This window comes from Protopterus annectens, chromosome 10.part0 (assembly GCF_019279795.1).
Source record: "Protopterus annectens isolate FY-2018-M chromosome 10.part0, PAN1.0, whole genome shotgun sequence".
Classification (NCBI taxonomy): domain Eukaryota; kingdom Metazoa; phylum Chordata; order Ceratodontiformes; family Protopteridae; genus Protopterus; species Protopterus annectens.
In genome coordinates, this window is record NC_056744.1 from 279,885,137 (window position 1) to 279,907,235 (window position 22,099).

Consider the following 22,099-nt stretch of genomic DNA (forward strand, 5'->3'; position numbering starts at 1 on the left):
TGCATTGGCTGTGTACTGCTTTATCAGACAGACTCAGCCCTAAACTGCAGTTGTATCAGGCACTGCATTTGCAAGGTAGGTCCTTAACCTATACTGTAGTTTTGTCGAGAATTATGACATATCTTTGTATCTATGCACTTGATACAGTATGCAAGTAAATAGTGCTGTATTTCTACAGAAAATTAAGTAACGTGTGACTACTGACACTATTTTATTAGTATGTGTTCATTTGTAAGTAGTAGGCCTCATGCATGAAACCTTCATACAGTCCTACTGCAGCAGATTACTGGAGTATTATTCAAGACAGAAGTTAGAAAGTGAGGCTGTACATTGTAGTTTCAGACTTCAGACTTGTCTGTATTTTAACAGTTGATGTGGTTTGTTCCCCATCACCCAAAACAGGGGTGTCCTCTTGTAAACGGCATAACAATAACTTATCTATGCTGCCCAAAAAACCCACGGTAAATGGGTGTTTGTCACAATTCTCCCCCACATTTCCAGGAGAGTTCTGTAGATTAGATCATACATTTCATGTGTTAGATAACTCATGTATAGCAGTGTACACTGTTATTCGGGTAGTTGTATGATGAATGACCCCTGTTCTGGCAAGCTGCATCTGTGGCCAAAAGGACTAAAGCAGCCATCCTGTCTGATGAAGCTGTAATGCTGTTTTTGAATCCTGATATAGGTAGAGGTTTTGGATGTGTACTAGAAATAGATTGTGTTTTATAGAGTGCCACTTTGTGCCTCATACTGTTATCAACTTTATATTGTATTAATTCCACATTTGCGCGATGTGCCACATGTTTACAGCCTTTTTGAAAAGGCTTAGGCAGCATGCATGGAGTTCAGCAGTGTAGAAACAGTGAAAGAACATATAGAATATATGTCTGACTGCAAACCATACAGACCAGATAAATTCAGTCAATGCTGTCAGTAATCTGGAAATCCTGGCCTAGATTAGGGATAGGACTGGGCTGTAGTAGCAATTATATAACATAATAAGAAAACTCAGATGTAAGCAATGCACTTCATGTTTGCCTATCGCTTACAGATTTGCAGACTGTATAAAATGGCAAAGGTGTATGTGTGTATAATTAGTTAACTATAGTGCAAATCTGATGCTTCTCACACTCCCTCTCTCTCTCTCTCTATATATATATATATATATATATACACACACACACATACACACACACACATATATATATATATATATATATATATATATATATATATATATATATATATATGTTGTTTGTCTTTTCGGCTTTTCCCAGTTAGGGGTTGCCACAGCGGAACTCCGGTCTGCTAATGATTGGCAGTCGATTTCTTATGGTACCGACTTGCCAGCCCGACACCCAACTTCCAGAGAAGGTACACCCATTCATGCATGTCTTTCAGAGGCCATTCGACCATGGGGAGGATATGCAGACTCCGCACAGAAGGCACTCCAGCCAAGGATCGAACAGGACAACCTCTTGCTGTGAGGCAACAATGCTACCACTGTACCACCGTGTATGTGTATATATATATATATATATATATATATATATATATATATATATATATATATATATATATATATATATATAGATGTGTATGTGTGTGTGTGTGTGTGTGTGTGTGTGTGTGTCCATCCATAGTGCCCTACATACCTATAAAGCTCTTAGAGTAGGAAATCCAAAGTAACAAATAATGGGGGGACAAAGGCCCAAATACAGGGACACTTTTCAAATATTACACATACAAACTTAGAAAGGTGATAGATTAACAGGCATTGCATTTCCATGAATTCTGTGAAGGATATGGCATGTGAAATTCACAGGTCTGCCATTATTTACTGATCTTATTTCACAATGATTTGGTATAGATGTTGCAGAAAACCGCATTATTGTGCGAAACACACTATAAATATGACTCAAACATCTGGACATTATGTGAAAATCTGGACAGTTGAGAGGTATATTGTCATATCTTTCTCAGACACCATCTCTTCCCTAAGACTACATGTGGAGCCATTGCAAATTGAGGCCACAATGTAAGTATATGTACATATATTGACAAGGAATCCCTGTGTTTCCCCACCAGCAATGACACCAAAAAGTACAACAACACTGGGTCATCTTGAGTTTTCCACAGATATATCACAATCTGTACAAGCTGTAATATATGATGTTGTGTTCTCCCTCATGGAGAGGGCCAATTTATGGTGCTCACAGGCTTACTTATCCAAATGTAAACAGACAAATAGGTTTAATAAAGATATTGTTGCCACATAACTAGGCTACTAAATAGTATTTGTCTGCTAAGCTACTAGCCTCAAATGACACTATGAGCCAATGTGACTATGCATGCCTCCTAAGCTGTTGTTGACCACACGGCTTGGTTATGTCATGTATTATAAGTTCATCCACAGTCTTGCATAAATTAGACTTATGCCATCATGCATGGGTTAAGTAATTTGATCTGTAGTGTGTAAACTTAGATAGGTAGGTATTCTAATCTCACTACAGTTAACTGTATGTGCGTATAAACAAAAGTGGAAGTGAGTATCCCAGTTCAACTTCACAAATGGCATGGTTTCCATTGTTTTGGTGCTAGTACAGACATCCATTTGAGGTAAACCTCCAAACTCTTGTCCCCCACATGGCCTGCTGACGTCATCTACCATAAGATCACCTGCAGTCCTATTAAACTCAGACTTCTGCTTTGGCACATGCCTTAAATACTCTAATTTGTAGTTTGCAAACTTAGTTAAGTAGGGGTTCTAATCTCACTGCCGTGTGTGTGTGTGTGTGTGTGTGTGTGTGTGTGTGTGTGTGTGTGTGTGTGTGTGTGTGTGTGTGTGTGTTTGTGTGTGTGTGTGTGTATAAACAGAAGTGGAAGTGTCTATTCCACATTGAATTCAAAATTGCATGTTTTTTCACTGTTTTGCTGCTTGCACCAACACCCATCAAGGCAGGTCACCAACCTATTGTCCCCCACATGGCCTGCTGATGTAATCTACAATAAGATCATCTGCAGTCCTATTAAACTCAGACTTGTGCTGTGATGTTTGTGTGTTAAGTGGTCAGTAAACTTAGATAAGTAGAAGTTCTAATCTACTACAGTCAGCTGAGTGTGTGTGTGTGTGTGTGTGTGTGTGTGTGTGTGTGTGTGTGTGTGTGTGTGTGTGTGTGTGTGTGTGTGTGTGTGTGTGTGTGTGTGTGTGTATGAACAGAAGTGGATTTGTGTATCCCACACTGAATTCACAAATAGCATGGTTTTGTACTGTTTTGGTACTTGCACAAATGCCCAGTCAAGGCAAGACTCCAACCTCTTGTCCCCACGTAGCCTGCTGATGTCATTAACCATATGATTGCCTGCAGTCATGTTAGACACAGACTTGCGCTGTGGTGCATGTGTTAAACACTTTGAGCTCTAGTTCATAAACCTGCAAAGGTGGGCATTCCATGCTCAATGCAGTCAACTGCATTTGCATGTGTGTGAGCTGCTGGTGTTTTTATACAGAGCATTTTACAGCAGCGTAAGGGACACTGTCCTTTTGTGTTTCACAGAGACTGCTGATGTTGTCAGCTACATCAGATTATTGGATATTTATATGTCACAACAGTCCATGGTCACACACACTGACCTGATGGATATGTAAATGTCACCTCATTCCATATGAGACAGACAACAGTGACATTATAGTTATTGTATGCACAAACATCATGACATCCATTTGCAATGGTGATGCACAGGTTGACACATTAGATCACATAGGAGTCCATGTGGACTATGGTTATTGGGAATGTTATTGTGGTCTGTACTGAGAGTAGGGTCAGAGAAATGATGAGTCTGGAATACAGGTGTAGAAGAGAGACCATTCATGGTTGAGTGTGTGGTAAAAAGTGTCAGGACTGATCTTTGACAGACAGGTGCCAAAAACACTGACATGGAGGGTCTACACGATAGTAGTGAAACCAGCTATGTCATATGGGTCACAGATGGTGCCACAGACAAAAAGGCAGGAGTCACAACAGGTGTCACCAGAGTACCAGATGTTATGGTTTGCATTGTGTGGGCCAAGGATGGACAGAAGTATTAACCATATATTACAGTGTCAGCTCAGGGTGTATGGTTTGGAGATGAGGGCTAAGGGTTGGGATTGTGCTGGTTTGGAGATGTGCTGAGTAGTGATGCTCGGTATATTGGGGGAAGGATGCTAAGGATGGAGCTGCCAGGTAAGGGAAAAATAGGAAGGCCTAAGATAAGGTGCATGGATATGGTGACAGAGGACATGCAGGTGGTTGGTGTGACAGAGCAAGATGCAGAGGATAGTTAGAAATGGAAAAAGAACATCTGCTGTGATGAGCCAGAGTGGTACTGTCCAAAATAATACGTAAACAAATATGACATCTTTATCTACAGAAACTCCATCTGTACACTTGTGGCATAGGTGTACAATAAAAGTATCTAATTGATGGTTACTGTATCTGGACTCAGTCTGGGCTTTAACTGTATGTCTTGGCATTACCTGCATTGGATTGTGCACAGAGGCTGTAACACTTTGCCCTCATACCTGCAGAAACATCATTACACTTGCTTTCAAATACAATTGGCTGCTGCTGTTTCCACAAAGGTCATTGACAGCTATAGTACATTACTACCTGATGCCCTGTCTACACATCTACACAAATGCATACACACAGGTGTGCCTGATAGGCTCAAACTAAGATCCTCTGGAAAATACAAACCACAACGGTGTATGTCTGTCATGACTACATTATACAGTAAGTGAAAGAAGGTGCTGTTTAAAAATGCAACATTGAGAAACCAGATGTGGAAAGCAATCCTCCTCAGCCTAAACATGCAAATAAGACACCTTTAGGAATCCACACAGAGCAAGCATGCTAAGAGCTTACACAAAAACATATCCAGGGATAACCAGAGGGCTTTCTTCATGTACATCTGAAAACTTATATAACACAGTTGTAGTTGAATCAAACTGTGTATGTTAGCACACAAACTGACCCAGTGTAATTTCCAGACCTGCTAGCAGATATGTTTGGCTGTAAAGAGTGCCCCTGCCACCACCACACCAGTGCCAACCATGTGGGACACATCACGTCTAAGCTGTGGTATCTACAATGAGGAAGTTATCACTTCCCTCTCCAAGACTAGAAGCACAGTCTGCATGGGACCAGTTGGAATTCCAATCTGTGTTCTTCATGTGCTTCAACAGTGACTCATCTAGGCACCATATTCAGCCACAGCCTGAATATTGCTCTTGTCCACATTGAATAAAATACAGTCACCATTTTCCAGCCATACAAGAGATGACTGGTAAAATACAAGTGTAATTAAAGAACCGTAAATGTATGCAACCTTTTCTATACAGCAATGGATACAGTTTGCATGCATCTCAAACACAAAGAAAGAGGTGACTTCCAAACACTAGATGTGTTCAAGTTAGGTGTTCTCAAGGGTATCTTGTGGCTGCATAACCTGGTGGGAGTCATGACTGTGAAAAGAGACATACACAAAGTCAAAGATGTGCACACATTCTATTGTAACTTGGCAAAGGCCTTCAACACAATCCAACATGTGTTGTCAGTGCAGCACTAACCAAGGTGAATATCAAATTCTAGTTTATCAGCTGGCTTCTCATTGAGATCACAGACCAACTACATTCAATCACAGTACAAGAATTCAACTCAAGCAGCAGGCATGTCACCTGTGTGGTAAAAGAAAGGTCAGTGCTGTAACCCCTTATGTTTGTCATATATGTCTCAGAAGTCCTGAACAAAACAAAGGTTCTGTGGTACTAATGACTGCTGACAAAGCCATGGGTGTTACATGAGCTGCACAGAAATGCATCAGCATACCCTGTGGTAATAATAAATGTTCCTGCTTATTATAAAATAACCACTGGTACATATTCCCACTTCTGCATTGATAGACCTTGGAACACATATCAACTGCAACCTCTGTTTATTGTGGGGAGGACACATTCTACATCATACATCTGATTAGCAACCCCATTATATCAATAGTCAAATATGGTAGCAATCCCCAATACTCATCAATAATCAGCTTTATGAAAGAATATCACCCACCCTTGGAAATGTATTTTATTGGACACCTGCACCATCTTGACAGATCTCAGACATATCTGGTAATAAAACATCAAAGGGTGTCCATCAGGTGCCTTCTGTGGGCAGAATGATGTATCTGTCATTGTGTGCAGTATCATATAGATAGTTTTGAGGCAGATTATGTATGCCATACATGGCTATCTGTGGTCAAAATGGGATGAAAATGCTTCACGTACATAAGTAATGTGGAGTCCTAGTTACCTGTTTCAGGGACCTCAATGTACACTATGATACACATAGGACATGCTGGAGAGACAGATATCGCTTAAAGGTCATCTCTCCTCTGCAGTAGGCTTCAAAGCCTTGTCAGGCAGAGTACCTCCATTACCCTGTTGAAGGACATGCTACATGACTTGCTGTGAAAACATTATCTGCCATGGATCATTGTGGCTTCACTCCTGGACATGGGTGGTCCTTGCTAGACAAAACTTGTCCATGCATTATATCTGGCTGTTAATATTATATTGCTATGTAATGGCTATGCATCTAAGCACCACTAGGTTAATACTCTGGTCACATCCTATTAACCTCAGAATCTATGGCGATGTACATGCAAACAGGAACCTTATACTCTACTACTGTTCTGATGAAATTTGTCTTCAGTGCTGGCATACAATCCTGAGATCTGAATCTGATGGATTGACTTTGGCTGTGCACTCATACTTTTGTACTAAACAATCCTTCAAGAGAAAGTTAGATATATTAATGAGACACATTTAATTGCCAGAATTCACAGCCTTTACAAAAGCATCCACTATAAAGTAGATAAATTATTGTACTAGAAACTGTCTAAATGGCTATATATAATCTAAATGACTGGTACAATTATAAGTCCAACCGCACAAATGGAGGTAATAATGTCATATTACTATATATAGTCACCCTGTGCATCAGAGACATAGCTTTAGTATCCCTGAATCCAAAAGATAGATGACAGGGGATCTGGCAGTTATCATCACTTGCACAGGGTGTTGTGGGGGTGGGGTGGGGCAGGAGGCCTAGGTTGACACAAAAGGCTGGTGAGTGTGTTGTGTGAGTAAGCAAGGGAAGCAGGCAGGATGGACCATGTAAGTGTTGTTTGTGTGTCTGCAGGTGCCTTCAATGTGACATTGGTGTGTGAGTGTCTGCATGAACACAGCCAACCTTAGTGCTAACCCTATGTGTCTGTATGTCAGACAGCTATGAGCCATGCATGGTAGAGCTGACAGTTCATCATCTCCACCCCTGAGCATGAGAACTGGCTCTGCCAGGAGTTGCACTAACACGTCCATGCCCAAGGTCAGATGGTGTGCTACTACCTGAAGGTGATTGATGTCTACTGGATATGCTCCCTTCAAGGGAACACCCAGGACCATGACCCGATGGCCTGCTATGTTTGGGTGAGGGCAGCACACTCCCTGCTGGGGCAGTGGATGTATTGCCACTCTGAGATTGGGATCTGGCATGGCCACATTGGCTCTCAGCAGATGTAGTTGCTGACTTATGTCCATGAGGCCAACGTTCCCCTCCCGGCATATGTTCCATCACAGAAAATGTGCGTTCCATGACAGATAAACTGTGCTCCCTCATAGACATATCCTGTTCCAACGTGTCATTCAAATTATCCAGGGAATCAACAACATGGTGGAGACAACAGATGTCAGACCGTGCTGCATCTATAACCCCGAGCATTCTCCTGGAGTTCCTTTCTGAAAATGCCTGCCCCTCCATGATGGCCTTAAACATACATCGAGTGACACATGATGAGACACCTGCAATGGGTTGAGGAGGGACATCAGACCTCCTTCGAGCACCCTTATCAATTCACCTGTGTGGCACCTCACCAACAGTTTGGCTATGGCCAGTGTCAACAGTCACTGAAGCCACAGTAGTAGTCACACTCCCCTGGTTAATGTCTTCGCCCACCAACTGTCCAATAACTATGGCCTGGGTATGCGTCTGGTGATAATAAAGGCATTCGCTAGATGTCAACCTATATGTCAGAATCAGTCTCTGCAATGCCTGGCTGTGCCTCAGTTTTGGCCACCATCATCATCAGAGTCTGATGAGACACTGACATCAAATGGCTTAAGGGACACAGAACCACTTCCATGTTCACCTGTGATAAAAGGAAGGAAAACAGGAATGCATTAATACCTGCACTACTATGCTGCAGTATATGTTTAGCAATTTAGACTGCTGTCACTATTACAGACATTCATACTATCAACCTTTTAGGGCAAGGAATGTAGACAAAGCCATGAATAATGTATCGACAAAGGGCCAAGAATAGGTATCATTGTGACATATTGCCCTTACAGACCTAGAATGATAGAATAGCAAGCATTGCTTCACCATGGCATTAATGAGTGGTATGCATTTTTAATGTGAGATCTGTCATTATTTTATGTCTGTGCTCTAGAATGACTTGTCAATCATTTGCAACTTAATCACTGTGATCTTAAACATAGCCTAGAGGTATGAGTCCCACATCTGGACATTCTGCAAATATCTGTACAGTTGGGAAGTATGCAGACAGAGCAGCAATCAATACAGCAGGCCTAACCTGACATTTTAGCAGATATGTTGGAATATTTCTACATTACTGACATAAATGTATTCTGCTTACCAACTGCAGGAGGCCTAGATCTTTGGTTTCCTGACGACCCTGGAAAAAGATTATGGGACAGGTAATGGCAACAGCAACACATTTAACATTATAACAGAGGGTAATACTTTCAACAATCTATATCTACAGTAACTTGCAATGTTAACAAGAATGTGGTTGACAACATCTAAATGACCTGAAAACTGAAGCTAACTTAACAACTCATTTATTCCAATGGTGCTCAAGAAGTTTGCACTATAACTTCCAAATGGGCGGAGCTTAAGCCTTTTGATAGAATCAAATTATGTCCTTACATTTCAAACAAATGTTCATATCCCTGAAACCATAGAGATTATGAAAGAAGTATAAATGGCAAACTCTTCAGCACAAACTATTTCTATAGTGAAAGTATTCTTTAGGTTCTCGGTCTTGAGCCAAAATGTATAAATCACAGTAAACACAGTTATTATTACATTTGCAATATTTTGTAAACAACTTACAATATCTCAGCAACTGCTCAAGTTACACACATACTGTCATCAAGATTTTATTCATCTAACTGAGAACTTTCATATGAGGCTAAAGAGTTCTGTGTGCATCACTTGGTTGTTGAGATATTTAGAAAAAATGTGAAAATTATATCTATATAAATGAACATAATAAAAACAACAGTTAATATCTATTTAGCTACACTAGATAGAGGTCAAATATTAATGCAGCTGAGTTTGCTACTGTGTTACCTTTAAAATGAAATCTTTTAAAACCTGCATGATTTTGAAATTACTAATGCAAATATGAACAAGCAGTATTTGACACCTAGTGGCATCAGTATGAGTTAACTGCAGAAGCACCTGTTGGCATCACTTAGATGTAATATACCCACTGAAAAAGCAACCTGCCACACAATAAAACTATAAACCCTATTACACAATGAATGCAGCAGTACTCTACTGATGATCTAACAAAACCTACCTGGAATCTCCTCCTGAGACACAGGAGTGGCAGCCACATCCAGAACATACTGGCTGATGGACTGCTGGGAGCTTTCCTGAGTGGCAATATTTGCCAGGAATTTCTCAGTAGCAGTGAGTGGTTGTTCTGCTGCAGGCCCACCACTGCTGACCTGATGATCATGTGCCACTTCAGCAGCATGCCTCCTTGCAGCATGAATCATGTCCATGGCTCTGTCGCACCTGCGAATTGCTGCGATTTTGATGACCAGTTGCATTTACATTTTGAACCAATTTGTCCCAAAGGGCAACACGTTGCAACATATTGGCCCGACCCTAGACATAAGGACTACATGATGTTGCCTTAAAGCTTTGGTGATGAGGTCATTCTCTGCCAGTGTAAAAGGTGGGTTATGCCAAGTGGGCATATTGCTTACTAAAAGACAAAATAATGATAACACATATAAGGATCACATAAGTACAAATAAACTGTGTAAAGATAAGGCAGTATAGGAAAGCTGTCAGTATTAACCACTTGATTACAATTTAAAGATTTCACAGTGGTCAACAAATAACATGGGGGCTACAAAACAAGGAGAGAAGCATGATGGACATATCCTTGTTTGTGCCATAACACATAGTCACTTATGCTCACACACCCAAACCATCAGTCCATTCTAGTTTATCCCATATCAAGGACTCATTCCCTCCCCATATAAATATTATAACAGGCTAAGGAACAAATGTGCTAACCAAACAACAGTGCAAATTCAAAAGTGATCTCAAGAGAATAATCCATGAAACATGTTTACATAGTTATCACACAGCATTAAGGCCATGTCATGAGTACAGTTCTAACAAATGCTTACCGATTTACTTCACATCATTCCTAACTATATTCCAATGGGTCTATATTATAACATCGAAGTCTAAAAAATTTGAAAGTTATAATATCGAACCCATTCAATTGAAACACCAGAAAACCGAACAGTGAGAATAGCAATTTTTTTCCCAGGGAAAAAATTTGCTGTTCCAACAAACATACACACAACTCAAGCACACCAAAATAAATAATTCACACACATACACTTCACAAAACCCTACACTAAACCAGACATACACCACTAGCTATCCACTTACCTTAATCCAACCCTAACCCTAAGATCCCTAACTATCGTACACTCACCTTACCCGCTCCCTAACCCTAACTCACCTACCCCACCCTAACCCTCACGTCCACACAATCGCACATTTATCTGACCCATGCCCTAACCCTAACTCACCTAACCCACGCCCAGTCGCACACTCACCTTCATTCGCACACTTACCTTAACCCGGTCTGTAACCTTCGCTCCACAGTTGAGGAAATAGCGAAGCTGCAGAAACAGCCCACTGAATACTTTCCCTAGGAAAGTATTCGGTGTTCTGTAGCTTCGCTATTTCAAGTGTTTGCTCTACTGGGTTCGATATTATAACATTCTAAGTTTTTAGACTTCAATGTTATAATATAGACCCATTCCAACATATGCATTATTTAGTCAACAAAATGGATACATACCTGATGGAGTGTAATACTCCACTGTCATAATATACTTTCCCAAAGTAAATGTGTCACTGAGTTTGAAACAACTCTCATCCACATTGGTTTGCCTAGCTGTACATTTGTCTTTTTATAACGGTGTATAAAAATAATTGATTGCATCTGTCCTAGTCTGTGCCTCATAGATGCTAATTGCAATATGCACAGCTGAATTGCATGCTAATCAACCAATCCCGTGAAGCTACACAACAAAATATAAGGCAGCAATGTGGACTACATACCCTTTCTTATATGTGCATTAAGGAAATAGTAGAGTACAGATACAATGTAAGCACTGACAAATTGGTAGTAGCAGCTACAATTTACATACATTTGTGTGTGCTACAGGCTGAAGTCAATGCTGCTGCTGCTGCTCCTTCGAATAGCCATAAACAGAGAAGGTGAAGACTTTGCAGGCCAATGACAGAGTAGAGAAACTGTGGGATTTCTGGCAGTTATGAGTCAGATAACAGAGCCAAACACAGTGAACCCATCCCAGTGGAATTTAAGGTGTGTGTTTAAATTTGTATGTTAACCACAGGCACCCTTAATAGACTACCAGGGGACATGCTTGGTGTTTCATAGGCATCAGCATCTGACATCTTCCAAACATCCCTGCATGCTATGTTACAACAGGGCATTGGAAACATATATCCTAACACAGGTTTGAAGGGGGAAATCAGAATTATGTTACAATTTTAATACATATCTCAATACTCTCCAGTAATGTGTGCCATACATTGCAGTCATGTACACAAGAAAACAACACCTGGGGAACAGGGTAGGTTCTACATTAACCATAAGGTCTACAACTCAAACAACTGCCAAGTCATGAGTACTGTCATGAGAGTCATGTGGTATGTGTGTGCTGGCGAACCTTGCAGCTGGCACAACTTCCATATGTGCTACATTCACCAATTGCATCAGATGTGTGTTATGGGTGATATCGCCAAGGCTCATTTAGGTGTGGATGCATGCTATGCACTAGGCTCATGGTGGAGGAAATCTGTCATAGATGCACACACACACACAAACACACACACACACACACACACACACACACACACACACACACACACACACACACATGAACACAGAGGAACACAACAATGCGACACACACTCCAACCAGTAATGCCACTCAGCATGTATTTCAGCTACTGCACTCACAGTAACAGTGTCTATGTACCTCTGGCTGAGGGCACCATTACAATCCACTGACATGTCCCTCAATATCCATAGTATGTGGTATGCTACCCAAGTTAATACAGTAGAAACAGCTGTAGCAGGATCATTAAGGGGAAGGGGATCACATCCTCCTGACAATGTCAAGGTCACTACAGCCATAGGCCAATGATGACTCAGAGGAGAAATCAATAGTAAGTGTGGTTGTAGGCAGACATTGCCATGGTCAGTAAGTCCTTGCAGTAGCTATGAGATAAGCTACAGCACACTGACTCAACAGTTAGGAGGGTAAAACCATCCTCCGACATCACTATACATCTGGACTAGGGCTGCATTAGAGATAACAGTTCTCAACCACAAGTAAATCATACAACAGGCAGGATGCCAGACATGTAGAGTAATGAGACCAACACATTCTTGTTAGTGCCATGGCAGACACACATCTTTGTCCCCCCCCCCCCAAAAAGAACAATCAGTGCTTGTTTGTGTCATCCAACCTGTCTTTCCTTAGTTGGCAGCCACATATCATATTAGTCCCACCTAATATTCTTTGACATTGTAAATGCAATGATATTGAAAGGTGCACACACTGTATATCCCAGACTACTGGACAGATAACTGATGATTGATCAAGAAGCACAGACATGTAAAACACTGCTGTTTATTTCCAAGCAGACATAATAACTGTATGTGTAATCAGTTACTCCAGTATTGTAAAAGTGAAGCATGTCATGAAATGTACATTAAACTTGCAATACTTTCTTACCACTCTACATTATTTTCATTTTGATTGCGTGCTGACAATCACTCTCAGCTGTACAAATTTGCACTGAATGTCCAAATTTTGTACCCGTATATCTGGCCTGTGTCTCATACTTTTGTGGTAGTCTGTCAAATCACTGGCAAATCATTGAGAACTGAGGTCAGAGACTGATACAAATCTGAGTTTTAGACTTCATAGCAACCAGAACAGTCATACTAATGCATAATGTCCACTTCTTAAGTATGTGTAGCAATATTTAAAGAGTGCCCCTATTTATAGGCCTTTTGCCCCCATTAAGAGTGCCTTTGTCTAGATTCCCAGCTCAAAGAGGTTGAGAGGTATGGTGCTAGATTTCTATTGCTTTCTACCACGGTATATATGTAAAACAGAGGATTAAGGCACCCATTCTGTGTTTCACATGTGCATGGGATGGTGAATTGGATTGTAGAACAATATGGGGATATTTCCTGTGTAGTTACACAGTCTAGTAGTGTATGGGAAACATTGATTTTATATTCTTTCAATTAACACTTCTTTTTATCTCAATATTTGGAGTTTGCGTGTTGCTGCATATAGCACAAACAGCATCTGCTATGCACAGCTGGTTTGCATGCACAGTGGTAGTGCAAAAATTGTAGAAGTGGACCACCCAGATAGTAGGTGGGAACTAGAAATCTAAAAGTATACCTGGAATGCACTCACTTAATGTCATTCTGCATAGTGCAAACCCGCTAAGTGATGGTGTGCTGTGGAACCACAGGATAAATATTAATGTAGTAAATTTTCATGCAACTTCTCCTTTGACTGCAGATGTTAAGTGTTGGCCTGAAGTTCACATGGTCCTAGTTTCTGATACAAGGACTGTAGCTTTTATTTTACTAATTTGTCCTTGCATTACATTGCAGTGTAATTAAACATACACATGTATTCTTTAATCCTTCTACAGGCAACAGCTGTGAGTGTAGGAGTACCGTGTATGAGGTCAAGGGTTCTACTACAGCAGACATCTCTATTTATTCAATGGTGTCCCAGCTCATATTATAGTCATCCTAAGTTATAGCAGTTGCCTAGCATTTCTGATAGCCTAAGTATTTTCCTGTTGCATAACCTGTTAATATTCTTAGTTGTATACTGATATGATTATAACTGTATTAATGAACTTCATTTTATTGTTTCTCCTCATGCATACAAAGGCAGCATGCTTGGGTGATGCTAAGCAACGTGCACCATTTTTAAATTTTGCAAAGTCCAGTAGTGTGTTCATTCTCAGTATCTGTCTTAACTGAAATTGGCAAGAAAAGTCATTATACTTTGGTGTTCATCTGCATTTGACATGTCTGGTGTTCATGGAGAGGTTCTGAGATTTTGGTCTCAAAGGTGGGGTGTCTAGGATTCCAAAATGTTTGTTGGATTCTTAATGAATGAATATAGTTCCCAGCTGTTGCAGGAGCACTCTCATGGATCAGATTACAAATCAGATACATGGAATAGCTTGGCCCGGGATCTGTCCAGTGTTACCGGTATCTCCCACCCAGGCGAATAGTGTAGGAATGACTACTGAGACCTCAGGATGAGGAAGAGGGATACCCTCAACCATTGGATCGAGGAATGCAGGAATGATGGCATCCCACAGATATGTAGGTATAACTTACAGACACTGCTTGTAGGAGGTAGCAGCTGCATATGTTCATTACTGGTGTTCCTAATGGTATTCTGTTGAGTTCTGTTTTTCCCAACAGTACTATTATTATAGTATTGTAGGAGTAAATACAGCTTATTGTAGTAAAATCGTGTATCACATTGCATTTTTTCATTGCAAAGCAAAAGCATGCATCCACTAGTATGTTACTTAGAACAACAGTTCAGTATTACAAAGTAGATAGGGGTGGTAATTTAGAAAACAACACATCCAAAGTAGATAGTACTTGTTTAAGCTGACTTAATTATTGCAGTGCAAAGTATGACCTATATACCATGAACAACAAGAGCATGCTGCAGGTTGTTATCATTATAACATTGAACCTGTATCTAAAAAGTGTAAAAAAGAGTGCTTACATTATGTTGTGTTATAATGTAAAGGTACAGTATTTACAAAAAACACTGCTTGTGGGTTCAAATACCACACTCCCCATATTTAATAAAGCTGTTTAGAACACTGTTTTAGGATATTCTCAATAGAAGTACAGTACTGGTACATATTCATATTGATAGCATTAGAAATGCAGACCTCTACAGCTCTGGCTCATATAGCCTGCTGTCAGATATATTCATTCAACATAGAACATGCATAACTGCAATATATGCCCCCAAGAATGATTGTTGGATGTGATATGTTCTGCACAATAGTGTGTCTGTGTTAGCAACAGGGTAGTTAGTATTCAAAGTGGTAAAGTTAGTAGTTAGCATTTTGTATCATTTGTATCATTGTGCATAAAATGTATCAGAATATTGAACATTATTTGTAGATATTTTTGTATATTATTTTTATGGTTACTAATGTTATTTATTTTTTCTCTCACCCCACCCCTTCTGTCTGTGTTTGTTTTTATGTTATTCATATTGACTATTATATGTATTGTTATTATTATATGATGTATATAATCATATATTTCATTATCATAATTATTTCATTACCTATGATTTGTTTATGTATAATTTTCTCTTGTTTTACTGTTAAATACCTTTTCATTTCATATTATTTGTTATTGCGTTTGTAATTCTATTTATTATTTTTGTATTGCTTTATTATTATATACTTACATTTTATTTAATGTTATTATGTCCATTATTTTGTGTTATATTTTATTTTGTTATGGATTTTCCATTGTATTTATGTTATTACTACAGTACACCAGGGTAGGCCAGCTCCACATGGTCCACCTACACTCCCTCAAATGGCTATGGCACCAAAGCCCAGCAGTTCTGCGCTGCAGCCTGGTGGCATCTGTCCTGCTGCCCCTGCCCTACTGGCACCCTCAGGTGGTTCTGCCCTAGAGATTAGGCCTGTGGTTCCTTCTGGGAGCAGAGGCAGAGTGGATGATTTTGCCACCCAAGCTGAACTGCCAGGTCTAGTGAATAGGATTGTGCACCACACAATTAGTGTATGCCTACCCCGAGTGGAAACACTGCTCTCCTTCATCATCCTGAATAATACCAGGGACACACAGATGTCAGAAACTGTGGCCATCGATATAGTGAGGTGAAAGTGATGTCAGTCCAGTTGGTGAGGACTCTATTCTCACTGTCACCAAACAACACATCCATAGGTCCCTGATCCCCCCTCCCCACTCAATCCAAGGTGCACACCCCCTCTTGTGTCCTTTCCCAACCTGTCTCTGGTCTTGGATGCCTTTTCTGTCTACAAATGCTTCTGCACCTTCCCAACTTGCCTACCCCAGACTTGCTCGTATCTCTTTCCCAACATTCCACTCTCTCCTGGGGAACAGCCGAAATACTTTCATTGTTCCTGTAACTGTCTCTCCTGGTATGCACTACATTGTGCAAACATGATTAACATATAAATAAACTAAAAATGTGTAAAAGAACACTTACAGTGTACTCTAGACAAATGTACTGTAAGACCTTGCGTCATGTCTGTACAATCATGGTTTCATGCTGTTACCCAGCTTACATAGCTCTGAACCTTGTAGCTTCCAGGCTGTCAGCATGAGTATTATGAAAAAGAGGGGTAAATGTCATGGATGTGTTGAATCACTAAAGGGAGCAATCATGTGTGCATATCCACTTTGTATAGGCTTATACATGGTGTTTATATTCCCACTGATGTAGGCTCCTATGTAGTGTTTATATTCCCAATGGATGTAAATGACATTGGGGGGGGGGTTGTCATGTCACTGTTAGGATAATTTGTGCTCAGTGCCCATGTTTGCACAGTGCAACACTTGTCACAAGCAATTTGGGTATAGCATAGCTTGTTCGCACAAACAGAACACCCACGTCCCAGTCATGAGGTAGCCAGCTATAAATGGAAACCAAATATATTCAATTAATAATATACAGTTTTGTGTAGCTATGCTGCATGATACTGTGCACAGCCCCACATTGCACACTAAAGTTGGGCCTTTAAATCATGTCAACTATATCCTAAGCAGGTGAACTGCATCATAAGTAGACAATCCCACATAGTGGACCTACAACAGAACCATATAAAGTATGCACACACCCTACATTCTGATTTTCCCTCAGTACTGTGAACCATTGGAGTAGAGACTTGCAAATGTTAACTCAGATAATGCTAGGGGCTGCTGCAGATATTCTACATCTGCATGTACTAGATGCTGAAGTCAGTGCTGCTGGTGCTGCTGAAATAGGCCTAAGTGAGAAGCAGAAGAGTGTTCAGGCCCAGGGTAACTTTCCAGGAGCTACATGAGCTGGAGATTATACAGCACTACAGGGTAGACAGGAATATATTACAATAACTCAATAAGCTATGCCACCCTCAACTCAGAGCTAGAGCTAACAGAGAGGAACCCATTCCAGTGGAAACTAAGGTATGTGTAGCCCTTAGGATACTAGCTACAGGTACTTTTCAAATACCAAATAGGGACATAATAGGGGTGTCACAGGTATCTGCATCCAGGATACTCCACCAGTTCCTGGATGCTATGCTGTCACATGCCAGTGACCACAATTTTTTTCCCTTTCCCCTGAGGTGAGGGCCAGCAATATGCAACACTTCTACTTTGTAGCACACTACCCTGAAGTACTGGGTGCCATAGATTGCATTCATGTACACATCAAGGCACCACCTGCTGAACAGGGTAGAATCTATATTAACTGCAAGGGATACCACTCCATCAACTGCCAAGTCTTGTGTAATGCCCAGGGGATTATGAATTTGTGTGTTGGCAATTCTGGCACTTATCATGACTTCCATATCTGGCACAAATCACAGTTGTACCAGACATCTCACAGGGCCATTTACTGGGGATATGCTGGCTACACCCTGGAACCATGGATGATGACACCCATCAGAAATGCACACACACCCATGAAAGAACACCATAATGAAGTGCACACACAAACTAGGAACATCATAGAGTGTCTGTTTGGGCTTCAGAAGTCATGATTCTGATGCCTTGATATATCTGGTGAAGCCCTGCACTATACTCCATGCACATGTGCACAAATATTCTCAGTATGTGCTATGCTTCACAATCTGATCCTGTGGGAACAGCTGCAGCAGGATCAGCAAGGGGAAGGGATACACAGGCCACCACCAGTGTCTAGGTCACCACAGTCACAGTTACAGGAGGATTCAGAGGAGAAATCCCCTGATGTCCCTGTAGGCAGATGTAGGTGTGTTCTGTACACCCTGGCTTTGGCTAAGAGACAATGCATATCACATTCACTGACAACATAGGGACCTAAGGACTAAGACTTTAGTACTACTCACATAAATATATATATATATATATATATATATATATATATATATATATATATATATATTAAGATTGATGCTAGTCATCTCAAGCATCCTGTACCTATCCATGTATTGGCTGTGTACTGCTTGCATCAGACAGAGTCAGACCTGAACTACAGTTGTGTCAACTGCTGCATTTGCAATGTAAGTGCATAACCTATACAGTATTCTAGTGAATTATTATGATATGTCACTGTAGCCATGGACCTGATACATTATGCAAGTAACTATAGTGGGCTATTTGGACAGAAATTGCACCCACATGAGAATACAAACACCCATTCCATTACCTGGTGTCCATTTGTGATCAGTAGGCCTCATGCATGGAATATTCATACAGTCCTGCTGGAACATATTACTGGCATATCATTCAAGGGAGATGTTAGTGAGGTTAAATGATAGACTATTATGTATCCTAACAGAACATGGGGTTTGTTCCCCTACCCCTCAAAAGAGCAGTATTGCTTATAACTGCCATAACAGTAACTCTTCTATGCTATATTATCATTTTGACACAGTTAGTATGACACACAGTCTCAGGACAGTAATATCAAATCTGATCTTACATTGTATGTGTTAGGTAACTGAGGAATAGCAATGTACATATTTATGCAGGTGATTGTGTGACGTATGATTCACTTTCTGTCAAACAGCTTATGCGGCTCAAAGAACTAAGGCAGTCAATGTATGTGATTGTATCCAGGGCTCTAATTATGAGATATCCAGATATTATGGATGTGAAGTAGTAATAAGTTGCATTTTCCAGATTGTGACTCTGTGTGTTATATACTATTGTGTGTTCTATACTATTAGTAACCTCTTTCACATATTAATTGCACATTTCCTTGCTGTGCCACATGTCTAAGACCTAATTAAAAAGTCTTAACTAGTTTGCATGAAGCGCAGCAGTGCAGAAACAGGGACAGAAGTCACACAGTGTACCAAACAAAACCCCAGCCTGGAGTACAGTTAGGTGTGGGCTGGAGTCAATTCACTGAACAGTATGTCTCCAGTGTATGTAATGCATCTCTCACTTGCACACTTGCTAGCAATGCGCAAACAATCCAAAAATGCAACTGCTCATGCCCATACACTTAGTTAAGCAGAGCACAAATCCATTGCTCCTCAAGCAATTTATTTAAAAAATATATATAACTATGTCTATATATGTACCTATCAGTCTCTCTCTCTCTCTCTCTCTATATATATATATATATATATATGTACACACATCTCTGTCTCTCCCTTATATATAGATACACATATACATACCATACATACCCATACGTGCACACACACATACACACACATACACACACATACACACACACACACACACACACACACACACACACACACACACTTGTGTGTGTGTGTGTGTGTGTGTGTGTGTGTGTGTATGTGTGTGTATTTCTGTGCTGCTCTACAAACTCATATAATGGAGAGTAAAGCTGCACTATGCCACATATGATTATGGACAAAAACTCAAACGTAAGGGGTCAACATTAGATAATGCACTTACAAAATGTAGAAATGCATAGAATAACGTGTTGCATTTTGAAGACTACTGGGACATCTGAAGTTCAGATTTCTGGCAGTCTTCTCTCACATCTGTGTAAATGATGCCATATTTGACAGCAAACCACAATTTAGTATGAAACACACATACATATAAGTCAAACTTGTGTACTTTCTGCAAACATCTGGACAGTGGAGAGTCATACCATGTCTCCCTAAGACAGCATGTTTTGGACCTTTGCAGATGATGCAGGCCTCCAAACTCTTGTCCTCCACAAGCCCTGCTGATACCATCTACCATAAGCTTACCTAAAGTCATGTTAATGTCAGACTTGAGATGTGGTGCATGCATTAAGTACTGTGTCATGAAGTCTGAAAAACTAGATAGCTAGAGGTTCTAAATTCACTCCAGCTCACTCAGTGTGTACATATGTGTGAGAATACCACACTGACTTCCAAATTGATATGGTTTTGCACTGTTTTGGGCCTTGCACTTGATGCAGGCCTCCAGTCTCTTGCCATCTACAAAGCCTGCTGATGTCATCTGCTGTAAGATTACCTAAAGTCGTGTTAATGTCAGACTTGAGCTGTGGCTCATATGAAAGATTCTGCATCTGTAGTTTGTAAACTTAGATAGGTAGGGCTTCTATTCTGACTGCAGCCAACTTGGTGTGTACTGTGCAGTGTTATCTAAACATAGATAGGTAGTGGTACTATTCTCACTGCAGCCAACTTGGTTTGTGTGGATATTAGTCAGAGCATTTTACACCTGCCAATGACATTGTCCATTTCTCTTCAACAGACACTGCTAATGGAATTAGCAATAGATTAGTGCTTGTTTATACATCAAAACATGTCATGGTTAGGCAGTGGCCTGACAGATCCTTAAATGTAAGATGTTATTAACTTTATGGTGTCATTCTAATTTAACACAGTACCTGACAATGTGGGATATCATGGTAGCTTGAGCACACTGCTTTGCCAGGCATATGGGACTTGCCTGAACCACAATCCTGTTATTAGGCAGGGTCACAAGAGCATACTTACAAATGTGACAATGTACAACTCCAGCAAAGTAATGGTCATGCTGCTACACCCTTGGGGCTCACAATGTAAAACACATTCTCTGTAGGTACACTTTTCAGTGAAGATATGGATGTTGGTGCATGCACAGAAAACTTGTTCAACTTTGCAGTAAGTACTTTGGCCTTGCAAGTCTACAATACCTTTCAAACAGCCAGACAACTAATGGATATTGTGTGAATTAATGTAGGATTACAATTTTGTGTTCTGGGGACATAAATGTACAGTATGACATACTTAGGACATGCTGGAGGGAAAGGAACATCTCCTGAAGGTGGACACTCCTCTACAGTAGGCCTCACATCCATGTCAAGCTGATCACCTCCATTACCCTGTTGAAGGGCAGGATGCATGAATTGCTGTGAAACTGTTATCTAACATGGATAACTGCCACTGTGGACCTTGTAGACCAACTTTGGATATTTATGTCCCCTGACATTGAACATTATGTTATGATACAGCAGCTATACTCCTAATCACCATCAGGTCACTACCCTAGTGACATCCTATGAACCTCGGAACCCAAGGCATAATACATGCAAAACTGAACCGATTGGTCTGGTTGCTTTTCAAGACAAAGACATCTACCTGGAAAAGACTACAACAAGCCTACAGACCCTTGCATCATGTGGATCAACAAACAGGCTGTGGACTGTTTCTTATCTTGTGATTGGTGCTGATTATTTGCTTCTGGTGAGATAAAAAGAAAAAGAGCATCGTATCCCAGCAGAGTGAGGCTGTGGTGAGGCTAGCAGTAGTAGTAACCATGCAGTAGCCATTCATGTGACTCCACTCTTTTCAGAATTCTTGGCAAGGTAATTCTTTGTTTTCAGTAAGCACTGTTTG